General features: G+C 37.9%; 1 long non-coding RNA gene across 36 annotated transcripts; it reads right to left on the bottom strand.

Moving 5' to 3' along the window:
* LOC109228861 lies at window positions 2,000-18,770 on the bottom strand. Of its 36 annotated transcripts, none has more exons than XR_002068473.1 (4): window positions 10,860-18,770; window positions 10,664-10,712; window positions 3,109-10,559; window positions 2,002-2,757 (listed from the first exon to the last, which is right to left on the bottom strand). It is a non-coding gene; the product is annotated as an uncharacterized LOC109228861 (long non-coding RNA). The 36 variants fall into 36 exon arrangements; XR_002068472.1 differs by having other exon boundaries at window positions 3,109-10,555; XR_002068467.1 differs by having other exon boundaries at window positions 3,109-11,928; window positions 12,084-12,133; window positions 12,214-18,770.

Below are 19,161 nucleotides of genomic sequence, written 5' to 3'. Positions count from 1 at the left end.
CTCTTATTGGGAAGTGTCTTTATTATGCACAATTATTTGTAAGCATGAAATGCTTGATATTTGTTTCTTGGGTGCTAAAAAGCCTTAATTGAAACTTGAGCTTGATTATTTTGACTCTTGATATGAAGTGACTTTAACGATAAGAGAGTTGGTAGATCTAAATATACTCTATACATGTGTATGGTTCTATGTTTGGCCTACATAATTCATTTTCCTTGTTTGTTAAGTTCATAAGAGTCGTACATTGTGCTTACTTGGGAGATTTTATAACTCCATGTGATGATGTTTTGTACATAATTTTTAGCGGTCTTTTTGCCTATTATGAAGAATTGGGTCAAAATAATGCATGGGCACTTTCTTGTTTTATCATTATCATGCATATATGTGCCTCTTGATGAGTTTATATTTGTCCTCGTTCCTTTTCATGTTTTGCAAGGTTCAAATTCGAGGATGAATTTTTTTTAAGAAGGGGAGGATAATACGACCCAAGATAGCCAACATGCTCTTTAGATGTCAATTGAAAGCTACTTTCGCAAATGGAGGCTATGTGTGTAATCTATCACAATTGAAGACTACATGTAATTGGTGGCTATACTTGTAATAAGTGACTACACTTAGTTCCTTAGAATTAGCTTAGGGGTATTTGTGTCATTTGTATTCAAAACCCACTCTAGTATAAATAACCCTAAAGACTTCCATTTTAAGGAGACTAGTTTTGATGAATGAAGAGTTTTCTTTTGATAGATGTAATTGTGGATTGCCATTGTTAATGACAACTTATTCAAGGTGTGTTCTTCAAGTGGAATCACACTTTCACTTGAAGGTATTCCTATAGTTTAGATTCACTTTGTTATGTAATTGTTGGATGGTTGATCTTTATCATTTGTTATTCAATTACTACATTGTTGGATCTATTCTCAAATTATATCCTTTAAATTTAATTTGAAAAATTACTAGCTATGTCCATTTATAAGTTGCTCATTACAAAAATTGGCCAATTGATAAAATATTATTAATATTAGCCAAATTAGCCAATTAGCTATTTGTAGCAAAAAAAAAAATCAAATTTTTGCTTTGTTTTGAGTGGGTATTATTAGAATAGATTGGGCACAACTTAAGGAGCTTGAATCTCAGTTTTGGAATAATTTGGTAAAGTTTTGAGGTGGTTTGAATTGAAAATTCGAAGTAAAAGCTGAACATGAAAAAAAATGATATGTGTATCACATTGTGTATCACATATGTATCATATTTGTATCAATGTGTATCACATGTATATCCATGTATACCTATGTGTGTGATACATGCGTGATACATGTTTGATACGTGTGTCGCAGAAGATTTTTTGAACTCGATTTAATTACGAATTTTGATACAAAACCAGTCCAAATCACCTCCAATCTTCCTCAAATTTTGTATATTGACTTATCTATATAATTTCAAAGAATTTCAACTATACCCATTGAAAAAATTCCTATTTTGTTTAGATTTTTGGAATATTGTATAGTTTTTTGTATTTCATCACCTTATTTGCTATCCCGTCCAATAAATTTCCTTTCCGTCTTGTATCTAATGTTGCTAATCACGCTTAAAAATATGGAAGGTGATTTTTGCATGTGATTCTTTGAGAGAAAGAACCCTATTATTTGATTTTTCAATTTTTGTTGGCTAGTTTTGGTAAGTCTATGACTAATGGCTAGAGGTTGGTAAGTTGAGATTTATTAGAGATATTTGTGTAAGTTCCCATTTAATTTCTTGTCTTCCGCTTTTAGATTCGTATCAGTTTGTCACTTAAAAATGAACAGCCCAAAATTATATATATGTGTAGGAGACTTTATAAAACCTTATCAAGATGGATGCTGTATAGAATTATAAAGTATGTGTTGCACTTACTTACTCCATCTTTGGCAACTTTGAGTGTTTTTAAGCATTGTAGTTCTGCTTATGGAATATCGAGGACATTATAATACAAATTATCTGAAGTCTATCCAAGGAGGACGGATGGTAAGAAAATGCAGATAGCACTAAATAACTACAATAATATATCCAATATAATTCCACAAGTGAAATCTGGGTAGCAGTAAATAACTACAAGGCATAAAATTTTATCTACATAGGGAAGTGCCAAATAGGCCTAACCAGAGTAGTCACTGTTCCTACAGTTACCATCTGATTATAGTGAACAAGTATTTCTGTGAGATGATCCACTCCCAATGCTCCCCATGTCTCCTCACCAAATCAACAAAAACCAAATTCTAGAGAACAGAAGAAAAGCAAAGAGAGTGAAGGGGTTGCAAGAAACAAAGAAACCATAAAATCCATGTAGATTCTGTATGAGAAGAGCAGGACATGGACGTGGATAGTGAGAAAAAGAGGGATTCAAAGCCATTCTTCATCCAATTCGCTACTGTTAGCAGCGTCTTTCCAGTAGGCTTATCAACCAACTCGTTTAATAATGTAAAGGGACTGTTAGTAAATTGAAAACTCTGAGGCAGTGACCTGTAAATTTTATCAGCTGTTGGGTAGACATGTAAGGGTCCAAAAAATAAAAGATAGAATAAACATAGAGGAAGGAAGGCACCAATGGACAGGTCTCAACTTTTGCATTCCAACCCTCAACCTTCTTATCCCTTTCCCCAAATCACACTAGGGAGAATAAAGGGAAAAAGAACGAACAACTACTATGGGGAGTTGAGAAAAAGGAGCTTACGCATTTGTCAATACAGTGCCGATCCCCAAAATGTTGTCCAGTGCACATGCCTGTAGGATATAGATATGCAAATTACGACCAACTGAGAAAATCCTATAACAAATGAAGCGAAGCTTGTACAATTATCAGCCAATCAACAACGGCTAGTGTTTCCAGAGTTGGAAACTGTACTACTTTTGAATGCAAAAATTTGTTCAATTAAGTAAATACAAGCTTAATTTTCCAACTTAGCTATATCAGATAAACATGACTGTTCAATACCCTATCGTCATACACCATTAAGAACAAGGTATCAACATTTAAATGTGCCCCCCCCCACCCCACCCTGCCCAAAATAAAGAAACAAAAAGGATATCAAGGCAAAAGATGCAAACAATTCGTCTTTGAGGTCCTTCCCATACCTTAGACGACCTAGAACAATAATAGTTCTCCCATCAAATAGTCTTTCAAGCAGACCAGGAATATGTGACACAGAAGTCAGTGTTGGATGGCTGTTGATCTTAACTGTTAATGTGAACTCTGAAACTGCTTACTATGGAGGTTCGTCAGTCAGTCTATCCAAACCTGCAGGATGAAACACAGCCCCCCCATAAAAGGGACGTCATTACAAAGAATGTACTGAATATGTAAGGCAACTGGATAATCAAATGTAAGTAACAACAACAACAACAACAAACCGAGTGCAATCCCACACGTGGGGTCTGGGGAGGATAATGTGTACGCAGACCTTACCCCTACCTTATGAAGAAGGATAATCAAATGTAAGTACAGAACTCAAATGAAGGAATGCTGAAGGAAACAACTGAACGTGTATCTCAAGTAACAGGGTAACGTGCAAGGCATATACTATACTCTTACCAACCTCGATACGTGTCGTAATCTCGTTACTCTAAGCCTATGGGAGTAATACACAAACCAACACACACATCATCTAAATCTACAGTACACAAGTTGCGTGATCACACAACAATCACTCCACTATATCACAATATGATCTCGTACGTATGTGCTAGCTACCAAATTAGTGAATTATCGAGCAGATATCTCCCGGACTAGCAAGTCCATAACTATCAGGTTACCAAACTCGTATCTTCCAGGCTAGCACACATGTAACTACCATGCCACTGGACCTGTTCATAATGCCTATCATAACATACAACAATACAAAGCACATAAAGTTCTCATGTCAACTCCAACTAACATTCGTCGAGTTACAGAAGTCTTTTTGAGGGTACCGATATGGCTAATATACACTTTCTAGGAGAAGGAAAAGACTACCAATAATCATATGAAACTCATCTTATCGGAGCAGTACAAAATAGAACGTTCATGGAATCATCGGACACACGAAAGAACATCTATGAGGTTCTACTTCTCCAAATCACACTTGGAAGGAAACTTGTTTGGAATTTGTGCTAAAGAAAGAAAGAAATAGCCCTAACATACCTTTGAAACCGAGCCTTCAACGATGACAATGGAATCAACTTCTTCCCAACTATTTTACAACAAATTAAATAACACTAGTATCAACAAGAGAAATATACCAACTAGCTAATGAGCGACAAGCTCGTTATACGATAAGCCGGACAGCATCTCCCCTCTTGCCTTTTCATTCCTCAAGTTTAGAATAACAACAACAACCATACATAAAAGCATGCAGCAATCGGAATGCAACCTCAGTGGGAAAATTACTCTGGCAGCTAAATGAGAAAAAGACCTACAATGGGCGAGGTGGGTGCATGGTATATACATAAAGTAAAATGACAGTATTGGGAACCATAGCCCTCAGTGGACAGCAGTTGCTACTGGAGAAAACAAAATGCACTTGAGGCTATAATGGAGCAGTGGTACCAGAATGACACATTCACACTTACACCTAGCGGACAATACTTGGTAACTAAAAGTTACAATGCACGATTGTCTGGGCTTGAGAGATGTCAGGTTGCTGATCTAGTATGGAATAAAGCAATGCAGCCAAAGCACAGGTTCGTAGTTTGGCTGGCTAATCAAAACATATTGCTTACAAAAGAGAGACTTCAAAAATTGCACATATCACTGGCAGGAAAACAATTGAATCGAGGGTTCGGAGGAGAATTGGCCATCAATCCTGTGAACTAATCAAGACCGAAATTGGAAAAAGAGATACGAACGGAGAGGAATAACCAATCGATGAAAGAACATGAAACCATTCTGTTTCAATAGAGGTACGAAAAAGGGTTGGGGGCAATGAAGTAGGTGAAGTGGTTGGATTTTGCGAGCTATTCCAACCACTGCTGAATGTGATTCCAAGAGCCAATGGAGCAGTAGAAACAATGCAACACTGGTTTGTGGATTGTGAGTGTATAAGTGAGTCAAGGAATGAGCTAAGTAAATGGGCGGGCATTCAACTGATGGCAAGGAAAGTGACACAAAGCTTACAATGGTTAAAGAGTAAAAAATGGAAGCAGATGAAGAAAGTAGTGACAGCTAATGGAGGCAGTGATCTGTAACACATGGCAGGCAAGGAACTGGAACATAATCAGAAACACTAATGTGAATCTACTGCACAGATAAAAAAGGAGCTCAGACATAGGTTAAAGGATATACAAACAATTACTTCACAAGTTATGTAATTAGAGTTCCAATACTAGAGGGTAGTGAGTTGTAACTATCATATGGGTTTTTTTGTTCTGCTGTCTAGTTTACTGGAGGCCTCAACTGTAGTGTTTTATGAACTGCAGTTATAGGTGCTTATGAGATGTATTAATTTGGTTTGTTAATGGCAATATTTCACATTTATTATCAAAAAAAAAAAAAAAAACCAGTACCTCAAAAGCAACAAGAACAACTCCAAAACGTCCTATAAACAACCCTCAACTCAACTACAACATTTGACCGTTAACTTGTATCATCTAAGCACATCAAAAGCTCAAACTAAATAATACACATGAAGGAGAAGAAGATCTCACCTTATACAACAAGATCCAGCCCTTAGACACCTTGCTTCAGCCTACAGAAATCTCCAGCTCAATAACAACAAGCGAGAACTAAGCTTACACAAGTACTACAATCATTCCGAAGGAAGAATTACCTCAAAACTTTGGTAGGATTTGCTTGAATGATATGGAAATGCTTTGAGAGCATTTAGGAGCTTAAGGTTCTGTTTTGGATGAAAAATGAGGAGAGGAAAAGGCTGCATCACTTTATAACATCAAAAATAATCTCCACCGCCTATGTGGGTCCCAGTGGGCTGCCTCAGCAGTCCGGCTAAAACACGCATATGATGGAAATTAGACTCGTAGACCTTCAACTTGGTGGGTGGATCAACCTCGTAACTCCAAGTATATTGGGAGAAAAGCTCAGTGATATCAGACCCAAATTTCAGTAAACTTATGAACATAACTTGCGATAACTTTTGCAAACTTTTATTATGCAACTTACTTGACTTCAACACTTAATATACGATTATTATACGACTCAAGTACCTCATAACACGATCTTCTTAGCATGTTAAGCACTCCTAGTATTACACCAAAAGTATGGGTTATAATATTGGCTCGTACCTCCAATGTACGGTCCATAAGTCAATTGCGAAAATCCACTCGCTTCGATTCCATTAACCTCTAACCCTTTTGACACTTGCTAAACATAGTCATAATCACTTATAAGCTTAGGAATAAGCCTATCTCTCCAAGCTTATGACGACTAACTCATGACGTAACTTAACGTATTAAAAGTACGGGATGTAACAGGTTCACTGATAAAAGCAGTACAGTGAAGGATGGGCAACGAGAATACATAACGCATTCGGAAGGTACAAGAGCAGGCCCATTATTCTCAAACTTGAAAAGTGAAAGAACATATTGCTCAGTTTTAGAAGAAAATAAAAACACAAGAAGTTGAAGGCTGAAAATTAAGTTGAATAAAATCACAGTTTAGGCATCCAACATGTTAATGGAGATTCTGGAAGACGTGTCAATTATCCACTGAGTTACAAACAATGAGCCAACTGACCCTTGGGGACTTCTCAGTTATCCAAAAAAGAAAGAAGCAAATACCTGTACAACGATAATGCATCAGTTGAAGGTATCGCGACCAAGTACTAGTTTGTTGATAAATCAAGATCTGTCACTAAATAACACCAAATTGGTGAAACTATTACCAAAAATTTACCAAAAATAAAATTTCATCTTCGCACCAACAATTTCTTACTCTTCGGACCAAACTCTAAATTCTCTCACTAGTTGTACTCCTGTCCCACTTTATGCGCCATCATTACTACCTCCAGGGGATCAACAAATTTATGCTATGATTTTTCATTTACTTTTAAAATATTTTTACTTTAAAATTGTAATGTTTGTATGTGATTTCTAAATATGAAGTGTTCTAAAAATAAATCAATATCCGAATTAATGTTGAAGACCCTTGATGCTAAGTCAACAGCATAAAACGTTGTGGACCAGGATATGATCATCATTCGAGGGCCCTTTCACAAAGATAACACAAGCAAACTGTAATCTGTCCTCTCCACTCATCCTTGTGTTGTCGGCTATGAAAACACCCAATTTAGCGGACGATGTGTAGGCGGCCCTATTTTTTAGCGCCTTTGACTTCTATAGTAGCTTTACGATCACAGACCTACTAATTAGGTATACTTCCAGAACAAACAACTTATGGACGTCCAAAAGGCAAAAGAACAAAGTTCACCTAACAGCACGGACCGATCACATCCTAAGCTTAGAACGCCCCAGATACATTAAGCCATAAGGCATCAGGTGACATTCAAATTCATCGTTTATCTCATAACTGAGAGATTGTTTGAAACAAGTATGTACATGAAAGGAATAATAAGCCAAATGTCACAATTTGAGCATGTCATTCTATATCGAGATCAAGGTACAGCCTATAACATAATATTTCCTTGGGTATGTGTTGACCTTCCTGAGGAACCTGAGGAAATATGTCTCATGGCATTCAATGCTTTTGAATAGACATTCAAGACACCCAAAAAAAAAGCTCAAGTGACAAGAAGTAACTCACCTTAAACTATTGTTTGAAACAGGAGTTTAGAGTACCTGCTGCCCCACGGTAAGTTGCACGATATTAAAGGGGCTTTTGAATCCATTCTTCTATCTCTCTGTTAAAATACTGTTTGAACAGGAACTCACATGAAAGGACTTATCAGCCAAACACTACCATCTGGCACAGCATTCTATGTCAGTTTAATTACAACATTGCAAGCTGAAATTGGATAATATCTGCAACATCAATATTAAACCACACAAGCAATAGCAAAGAATATTATGTTGCAAGCAGGCAAGAAATTTTTAAAGATTATGAGAATATATAAGGGTTGCGGCAAATGCAAACACAAACCCCTTATTTAGTTGACAATTAAGTGGGACGTCTGATAATAATGGAAGATTTTTCAAATGCAAAGTTGGATCATCATTACATTTAGAGTAGACTTGGAAAAAAAAAATACTATCCCTCTTCATTGCAAATACTACAATCCCTCCATTCTGAAAATTCGGACGTGTCCGCACGCAACCATAGAGACCACACATGTCTATCATTTCCAAATCTTGCCAATGATAAGAAGTTCGATCACCACAGCAAACTGGTATTTGCACGTAGTCTTCAGCATTCATGAAAACCTCAAAAGCAAATAGCAAATGATGAAGAGTATTATGTTGATTCGTAGACATCAATCGTGAAACAATTATCAAACGCAAAGGTGGATCATAAATAAATTGGAGTAGACATGGAAGGAAAGCAGATTCCGGAGGTAGTCTGCACACAATGAAACAGTTTACCCTTGCAAACTGATACCTAGATGTACATAAAACGCATCAGCGCTTCAGCCAAAACAAAAGAAAAACCAGCAAGAAATAACAAACAATTGAAGAGTATTATACTGCAGCTAGGGAAGGAGTATCAGCTATCTTTTGAGGATATATATTGGGTCATCAACTATGTAGAAAACAAACCCTGACAAAACATATCCATACGCTGTCAGCTAAACACCAAACCTCTGTAAATATCGAGTTGGAAACCATCAATAACGAAACAATATTTTCAGTGTGAAGATGGATCGTCAAATAAATTGCAGCATATGTAAGAGACTGCGCCTTATATCATCAAAAACATTGGTGAATCCTTTCTCACTGAAGAAGCAGGATAATAAGTTTGTTACAGTCAAAGGCAGCTCCAGAAATCATTTCTATTGATTAAAAAAGAACAGATTGACTAATTGAACAGTTGACACCTTCCCCCCTCCTTAATCCGGGCTTGGGACCGGCTGTTTAGACAGGCGGAGTTACAAGGGTCACCTAAACACAAAATGTAGCAGTAAGTAGACCTAAGCTACAAGAGAAAACACAAGGCCAAACTACTGTTGGTGTCAAGACAAGACATGATCATAGAACAACCAGAACAGTTCAATAAAATGCATTAACTCAAACGCGAACACTCCAAGCCAAGGAACAACCTGGAAATAAGTTTGGATTATATAGAAGGAAAATAAATACTGGGAGGAACAGACTGAGCAGTGACCTCCTAGGTTAAAAGGGACAAATTGGCGGAATTGTTGAAGAATGGATACAAGTCAATGACTGTACTTAGGGATACAAAATGACACAGGATTGACTGTCTAGGATAGAATGTAGGATAAATTCACGATTCAATCACAAGACCAAAAGAATCGGAACCAATAAAATTTAGACTTGGGAATGACCTTCTAGGTAACATTCATAATTGAAAGAAATAAAGGACAAAATCACCAGTCAAATCGAGATGCAAAGCCATTGTGGTGGAAAAGGTTGTAAATACTATCTTGGAAATTCTCACAACTCAAAACCTTCCAGCATACTGAAGCAAATCTTCACAACATGCCTACGAAAACAAAGATAAAAGACCCACCATCCTAGGAGATCCCGTATACCTAAGCAAACTCCCTCTAGTGAATCTCCCTCACAAACTGAAACTTCCAAAAGAGATCACTTCCACATTAAAAACCCTCAATTAGAGCAAAAAAATCAATCAGATTATCCCACATAAAAAACCCGTGTTTAAAGCAACAAAATCAATCCACAGCGCCTTGCTTCAGCATATGCAGGAAACAAAAAAAAATTATTTACTATTTTTTTACTTTAAAAAACAAGCAGGAAACAAAAAAGCAAATTGCAGGTAAAAAAATTCCCCCACTGTGAGATCCCTTTACCAACGAGAACATTGCATAATACCACGTCCAAGGTTCTCAAAAGAAGATGACATGAAATCACATTTACATTCAACTACATCATTGGTATATCAAACCACAAAACCTATAAGCTGGGTGTCCGTTCTCTTTTTATCTATTTGGTGAAATAAGTTTATCTCGTACAAGGCTGATATCTTTCCTTCCAAAGAGAGAAAATATGACAGGCTCCCTCGGACCCAAAAAGCTCAATTGACAGCACATACACTTGCACCTCATTGCATACCTCAGGAGAAAGAGCACATGGTACTATGTCCTCCTCGTTTCCATCCTTTCACCTTAAAAGTAAAGGAGTGTTGTACAAGCAGAACTATGTGAGCAAAATGAACATCCAACCAGTGGTAGCACTAACTGGCCCCCAGCCTAACCACGTAAAGCACTTAAAATTCCCTAAACAAGATATGGAGTTCACCCTGCTAACTCCCTGCCCCTCTAGGACCTGAATCATCATGCAACAATGGCAACAATAGCAGATATGATATGAAAGTTCCTCCGAAGAAATTCCAGCAGATACAGAAAAGCAGAGCCCCCTTGACTGCAATGGAACATTCACGGGGAAGAAAATATTGTTTCCCCATAGGACTTCAAGAGAACTAGCCAACTTCTGCGACCTGGCTAGTTAAAGCAGAACATGACTTCAGCTGACGAGATGTTAATTTGAAGATGCCTAGCAGCTAAATGTAAAAATGTCATGGCACCAGCCCAGAACAGAACCTTACTTGATAGATGTTATGTCCTAGTCTTTTTGAAAGATTGCTTACGGGGTAACTGCATCGAGAGGAGGGATTGACCAGTATGTTCATTCCATGAAAAAGTTACTTGAAAACACATAGTTCGCAATTTCATAGCACCTTGAGACAACTATATATATAATATCCAGAAATCAGATTCTCTAATTCAGAAATATTGAAATACCTGTAAAAAGCAAGCACAGGATATATCCTGAAATCAATGTTTTGCAACCAGCTAAAACTTCCCATACAGATCGTCACTGAAGCAATCTCCACCAGAAAATAACTCCAGCACAACATTTTTAGAAACTGTTACCCAAAAAAAGTAGAAAGCTACGAAGGAATTCCACCCACCTAAGCTCTTTGACATACAGCATCTACCAAGTACATACGACTATGCAGGTGCCAAATTTTCTGCTACTTCATAAATTAGATAAAAGATATCAAGGAACATTGAAGTAACTACGAAGTGAGGCATAAACATCACCCAAGCAAACAACTTGTCCCTCTTTAAGTAGCCTAAGTTCCTTCACTTGCCAAATTAACCAATCCATCTGGGACCATATGAAGCTTAATACGAAAGCCACCTCGCCTAATTGCATATTGAAACATACAGGACGGTTATGCAACTTCTACATATGAATTCATATGAAATTCACCACTAGTGATGTTCGGCCATGAGAAGAGATCCACAACAAGAGTCATACCATCAAATAAAAAAACCAGAACATTCTCATTCGCGTATTATGTAGGACCTGCTTAAGACCTTGCACATGGTTACTCACACCACCAAACACCTCTAACCATCAAGGAAGGGGGAGAAAGAAGGCAGAACTAAATGAAACTGCAAAGATCTTACACATGTTGACTCACCACCGACGACCTCTAGAGATAATTGAAACTGCATCACACCAAAAAATACCCAAAACAGGTTTTGGAAAAAACTCCTCAGCACATGAATGCCAAAAATCATAGCTCAACTCTCTTCACCAAAATCTTGTTTCCTACATCTGATGATGCAGCAACAGAGAAAATCAAAGCCCAGTGGAATAGAGATCATAAATATATAGAGGAGAAGATAAAATGGGAATAACTCCACTATAGTCGTGCCATATGAAAAGCGCACATACCATACATAGAAGTGCAACAGGGGAATGGAGCGATATACTCTATGAATAAAGGCAAAGACGGCAGCATCTTCAAAAAGGGATGTTAGACAATTCCTAGAAGATCTCCTTTATTTTATTCAAGACCTAATCAATCAACAATACAAGAAGTCCAAAAAACCAAAGGACAACGACATCAGAAATAAGAAATGAACTATAACTGGTTTAAAACATCATTGACAACGAAGTGACCAAGCTATGAAGTTGTAACCAACAGCTCCAATATCACAATGCCTTGATACCTTGTACTGTGCACCCTCATAGCTCGATCAATGGAGGAGGCAGCATCACCCTAGCGACACATATGAGATTACGCCTGTAGGAAGAAAATAATCCAAACTAGAATAGTATGCGAGAACACGAATAGCTAACCCAGAGTTGGAGTTTGTAATGAAACCAAAAGCTAACTCAGCCATCTTGCTAGCTCACACCACATCTACAGAAAACAAAGCATATTGTCTCATCGTTGCTCGAGATGGAAAATAACAATAGAGTAGAGTGGAAAGAAACTGAGCCTGGTGGCTCTACATATGAACCAGCCACGTTCTTTTGAGGGATACCCCAGCCTTTGACGGTGATCCAAATTGACAGATTTGTGACCACATCTACAGAAAGCAGAGCAAATAGTGGCATGTTGCTCGAGTTGGAAAATAATATAGAGTAAAGCGAGAAAAAACTGGTCCTGGTGGGTCTACATAGAAACCAGCCACGTGCATTTGAGGGATAACCTGAGCCTTTGACGGTGATCCAAATTGACATATCTGTGAAGTGAAATTTGGCTGATCATACTAGTTGTGAAGTGACAATCGACTAAACATACCTCCACAGCGTAGCAGGACAACAGAGAATAATGGCACAACGATTGCCTATTAGTCAATGCTGATTCAACATTGTTAAGCAAATTATTACAAGCTAATTTGGAAGTATTAAAAAGAAAGCTAACCAACTCTAAACTAAGATTTTGAAAAACTTGCCACCTTGCACGATGATCACATATGTGGTAGATTCACAAAGGTTCCAAAAGATATATATTCTTGTGAACATCTATTACGAAGAACAAAATAATTACCTTGCACTCATTTAGAAAATTAAAATAAGAGAATTTTAGAATCAATTAATCGAGATCTTTTTGTTCAAGTGGAAATGTTCTGTGGAGAAAAAATGTGAAGGAGATCTCTCTTACACAAAAAGTTCTACATAATAGCAAAAGAAGCAAGTCATCAAATGAGCGAATATTTAAAACATAATATGCATGCTTCAAAAGAGATCTACAAACAAAGAGGCTTCATTTACCCGATAGCAAACAGTTTCAACACAGATCTACAAACGAACTGATCAAAAACTATGAGCAGTACTACCTGGTGAAGACATCAATTGATCGGAATCTGTTAGATTTGAAATGTCACTCACTTTTTTTGTCAAGTGTAAAAATTTATTAACAAAGGGGAAACCCCGTTTACCAGCCATATGCTAAAATGTATCTCTTCTAGTTAATATATTCTGACTGTGAACTTCAGACTAGGAAAACAATAAGGTTGCCCTACACGGGTTGCCAATTGCACGAACGCCTAGACATTGCTGGCACGAGCTTGATCAGACATAAGTACACACCATAGAATATAAGTAATTGATTATGGCTGCAGATATATCACTCAATATAAGAACCAAAAAAACAATATACCCGCTGCCATGCATGGAAACCACCACGGACATGTTAAAGTTCCTGCAAAAGGACCTACTAGAATGCACCACTATCAAGAGCCAAAGCTGAGAGAAGGGAAGCACTCTGATTAGGAGGGAAGATTGAATTGAAAATCTTGATACCTAGATCTGCCTGAACTAAAGAAACCTTAAAGCAAATCAACAAACAAGAGCACTCCATAAGAAGAATTCACTGCTCTAAGGCCCAGAAACTGCAAGCACAGAAGGAAGGGAACAGTTGAGTGCAAACTGATACCACCAAGGAAAATTAAGGAGATTCCAGAGATAAGATCAAAAAACCCCTTTCCTCGAAGCCTGACAAAATACAGGGTGCAGAGCAAACACCATATTGGACACCACTTCGGATTTTCAAAATCTAATCCTCACTGTCACCATCTGGTCTACACATCGTCCAGCATACAAAATAAAGCTGGTGTGATGAACAAAAGAAAATGGAAGCAGAGAAGGTAAGTAGCAAGAACACCAAAAGAAGAGCACTTTATGCAGCTATCAAAAGATGCAAATTTGAGTACCCATCCGGCCATCCCTTAAGGACATGAGATCTCATCAGCTTGGATCATCACAGACATAAGCATCTGGAATAAAAATTAAAAATGAAAGCAGAATACATACACTTGTGAAAAGAATCAACTTAACTGGGAGCTTCCATATAATACAAGTTTTGAGAAAGTTGTGAGACGCGAATATCCGATACCTATAGTCCAAGACCTGAAAACCTGCTCTGCATCTTCCCAAAGAAAAACACCACAGCAAGGAGGCACTTATTTCTTCAGAACCACTTACACCACTGGATCAAATCTTAGATACCTATTCCATGTATCCTTTGACAAGTAACACCAAATGAAATCCACTAATGAACGAAACAAATAAGCACTACAAGTGAAGGTAAAAGAGTCGGTGCGAGAAAAAGATACTACTAGCATCAATATTAACATTACGATGAAAGTCAAGATCTCAAACCAAACTGATAGCTCCATCCACACTGATGTCATGGCCTACTTGTGATATATATGGGTAGGATTGATGACGGACTTGTTAATACTAGTAAAGATAATGACTGGTCAAAACCTATGATATCCAAAATCTCTCTCTTCTGCTGATCATTAACGTCAGATAAGGATGACAGCACGGTAGCCCTACAAATACTGCAAGTTGAATCTAGACACTGCTGGCAGAGCTTGATTACACCTTAAAATGGAAATAATCAATTGCGGCTGCAGATAAATCACCAAATAAAAGAACCAAAAGCTGAATGAAAATAATCAAATACCCACCACCATGCAATGGAATCACCACGGACATGTTACATTTTCTGCAAAAGAACTAATAGAAGAGCTCTAAGAGCATAACTAATAGAAGAGCACGATCTCTAAGAGCATATGATGAGAGAAGGAAACCACTTAGATTAGGGAAGAAAACTGAACAGAAAATTTCCATACTCAAAGCGCCCTGAACAAAAGAAACCTTAATGCACACCACAAACAAGGGCGCGTCGTGGAAAGCAGATATCACATCTCTAAAGACACGGCAACTGCAAGCACAGAAAGAAGAGAACAGTTAAGTGCATAGTTGGCTAAACCCAAACCAACTAGGAAATCACTAGAGATGCCAGAGACAAGATTGGAAAAACCCCTTTTCTCGGAGCGTGACAACACCCAGGTCACAGAGCAAGCACCAAATACTGGACATCAACCTTTGAAATTTCCAAATCTAATACTTATTACTGTGACCATGTGATCTACTGTCACCCTGTGGTCTACACATCCATCCAACAAACAAAATCATACCGACGTGATAAAAACATAAGAAAACGGAAATGGAGAAGATAAGTAAAGAGGCGCATAAAGTAGAGGAGCACTTCACAGAGCTATCAAATGATCCAGAATGAGTTTGAGTACTCTTCAGGTGTCCATACCATAAGAGACTCATCCATAAGCATCTCTGAAAACTAAAATGACAGCACAATATACTATACACACTTGTGAAAAGAATTATCTTAATTGAGAGCTTAAGAGCAGTTTCGACAAAACTAAGAGACACCAATATATCCGATACCTATGTTCGAAGACCTGAGAGCTTGCTCTACATCTTTCTGAACACAAACACCAAAGCGTCTTACACCTGTAGAACCACTTGCACCCCTTGGATCAAAACTTAGATACCCATCCATGCACCCTTGAAAATAACACAACCTAGGAATAAAATCCACCGACGATCGGACCAAATAAGCATTGAGACGGTCAAGGTAAAAGAAGTTGATGCGAGAACAAGACAATATTTGTTAGCATATAAGATGGAAGATATCAAATCCAAACCAATAGTTCCATGCTGGACTTATTCCCTGCTTCTCACACATAGGCTTAGATCACTGACTTGTTCATCTGAAGATCCAGTCCGCATGGGGAGCAAAGATAATGAGGTTTGAGGAGAGTGAAGCTCAAATGTGTGGCAAAGCAGTATGCACCAGCATCCCTTTTCAAAATAGGAGGAGCTCGTGCAAATCAGAAAACACAGAATAATCCTTATATCCATCATTACTACTGGGAAAAGAACTGGAACACAACGGCTAACATGCCCAGCATCCATGCGGAACTAATTGCATAGTGGAATCTCACAACAAAACCTCAGAAGTGGCCCAAAACCTGAAAACATGCTTGGTTCCCCCAATAGTGCAATCTAGAATGGGTCACACCAGCAAGCCAGGCTCATTTCTTAGCATTGACAGTTGAAGGACGCAAATCAGAAACCAATAGCACAAAAAAAAAGTCCTCAACGGCTATCTGTAAAGGGGAATCCATGAAATACCATGACTATGAGAAGGATGAAGGTACTAGCTGCAATTCCCTGAGAAGAAATCACCCACCAAAACGTCCCTATCATTCTCCTATGATCATTACCCAGAACCTTATCGAACATTGGCAACATTGACATACAAACAACCGTCTCTAATCAACAAAGAAGAAAAAGAAAACAATACTAACTGCAAACTGAATCTGACACCAAAAAAAAAAAAAATCAAAAAGAACTCGCAAACCCGGATCACCCGCTTGAATTACATGGCCCATGCTCAACTTCTCAACAGAGACGAACAAAGAAAAGCAAATCAGGAACCTACAGAAAATCAAGACAAAATAAACTGAAATATATAAACTACCAATCATAGGAAAGCAACGACACGATGATAGAAGGTATCGGTAGTGAGCGAGTTATATAGTAACAGAGAGCCGACAATTTACAACCAAACAATCGCTCCACGAAAAGAAGTATTCACTGCTCAGAGACTACCCACAGCTGCAAGCACAGGAAAAAGGCAACAGTCAAGTGCAAAGTTGGCGAAACCCATACTAACTACGAAATCACTAGATATTCCAGAGATGAGATTGGAAGTCCCCCCTGTTTTCAAGGCCTGACAATAACCGGATTACAGTGCAAGCACAAAATAGGACCAAGAAAAAATGTGCCCAGGTGCATACAACCGACCTTTGCCATTTCACCATGGGGTCTCTACACATCCATCAGTCCATTGGAACATGGAATCCAATGGAAGATCCGAGCATCTGGACTCAAAACTAATGGCAGCAGAATATACTATACACACTGGCAAAAAGAATTATTGTAGCTGAGAACTTCCATTTAACAGAAATCTTGACAAAGCTTGAAGTCGCAAAATATCCAATACCTATAGTCAAAGGGGGAACCTGCTCTGCATCTTCCCCTCACAAACACCAAAGTAAGACACTTATGCCTGTAGAGAGAACGGATCACATTTTAGATAACCCATCTATGTATCCTTGACAACTAACACCACACCTAGGTACGGAATCCACTGATGACCAGACCAAAAAGTTGAAAGGATATTCGCATCAAAATAGCATATAAGATGAAAGTCGAGATATCATATCCAAGCAGTAGTCTCCACGCTGTGGTTGTTCCCTACTTCTAACACAGCACTAGAATAGATCACGGAATCATTTACCTGAAATTGCAAGTCAGCATGGGAGCGAAATTTGCTCTGAGAATTTAGGGGATTGATAGCTCAGATAGCGTGGCAAATCAGTGTACACCAGCACACCTTTCAAAACAGGAGGAGGAGCTCACGTAAATCAGAAAAACTTACAACTCCAAATACCATCCATGGAAAAAAAGACAGTACTTAATTGCACAGAGGAATCTCACAGCAACCTCAGAATCGTCCAAAACTAGAAAGCATGTTGATTCCCCAAAAATTGCATCTAGAATGGATCTCACCAACACACAGTTGAAGAATTGCAAAATCCGAAAAACCAGAAGCAATAGCTTGATAGGAATAGCAGGTTTAATAGAGATTGACATCAAATAAAATGAAGACAAACTTCTTATCTGCTGTCAATGTTAACATAAATGTTGAATATTGGAAACAAAAGAAATTTCAATCGAAACAAATTAAAAAAAAATATTTTTTTAAAGGCAGGAACAAAGATCGAGAAACCAAGAGGTTACAATCCTCAAAGGCAGGATATTTATAAAAAGTAGTTAGTGGGTAAGGTACCGTGGCTATGTTTAGGATGAAGGTACTAACTGCAATTTCATGTGAAGAAATCACCTACCGGAAGTCACTATAATCATCATCAAGTCCACCGGAAGCCCCTAATCATTCTCCTACAATCATTACTCAGACCTGATCAAACAATGGAAACATCTGACCTACAAGCAATCAACAAAGAAGAAAAAATAGAACTAACTGCAAACCGAACCTCACACCAGAAAAAGGAACTCCAAAGAACCCCGAGCCTACATTCCATATCACATATTCCAAATAAATTACCAATTGAAGGAAAGAAAGCAACGATACGAAGCCAGAAGGTACTGGAAGCGAGTGAGACTTATATAACAGAAGAAGATAAGAGGAGAAATCAAAACCAAAACCGATCGCTACCGGACAAACTGCGACTTCACAAAAGAAGGCATCACCTCATCTTCACAAAATACTACAAACGAGAATCATGGATAAATACCAAAAACCGACATATCAACAAACGATCTCTGCAGCCTCAAAGGAGAGAAACACCAATTCTAATTACAAAACTGAATCTCAAATCAAAAAACCTCAAACGGATAATCTCTGGGCCGAACTCAAATTCTCAACAGCGACGATCAACGGATTCAAAACCACAAACCTAGCAGAGAAATCACAAGGAAAACAAACTGGGATGGAGGAATTGTTTAACTGGAGAGTCTATTTATAGAGTAATGAGGTTGGATGGACGGCTGAGATTAAGCGATGAAGATAACGCGTTGCGTTCGGGCTACGAGCGGATGTATTTGGACCAAAGAATATTTCAAAGGCGGTGGCGTTAGGTCGGCGTCTTTGAGTGGTATTAAATTTTGCAATATTTCCCATTAACTATTACGTGGTCCACAAATAATACTTGTAATAACTTTCTATAACAAAATTTAGTAACCGCAATAATTTCTGTTTTCTAAAACACAACACAATTAACTCAATTACGCTTTTGATTTGTCATAGAAGTTCTCCAACAAAAAATCTAACAATATTTATATTTATATTACATTAATCTTAATAGAATTACTAAAAAATTCACATGACTTCATATTATA

This window comes from Nicotiana attenuata, chromosome 7 (assembly GCF_001879085.1).
Source record: "Nicotiana attenuata strain UT chromosome 7, NIATTr2, whole genome shotgun sequence".
Taxonomy (NCBI): Eukaryota; Viridiplantae; Streptophyta; class Magnoliopsida; order Solanales; family Solanaceae; genus Nicotiana; species Nicotiana attenuata.
This window is presented reverse-complemented; position numbering and strand designations above follow the sequence as displayed.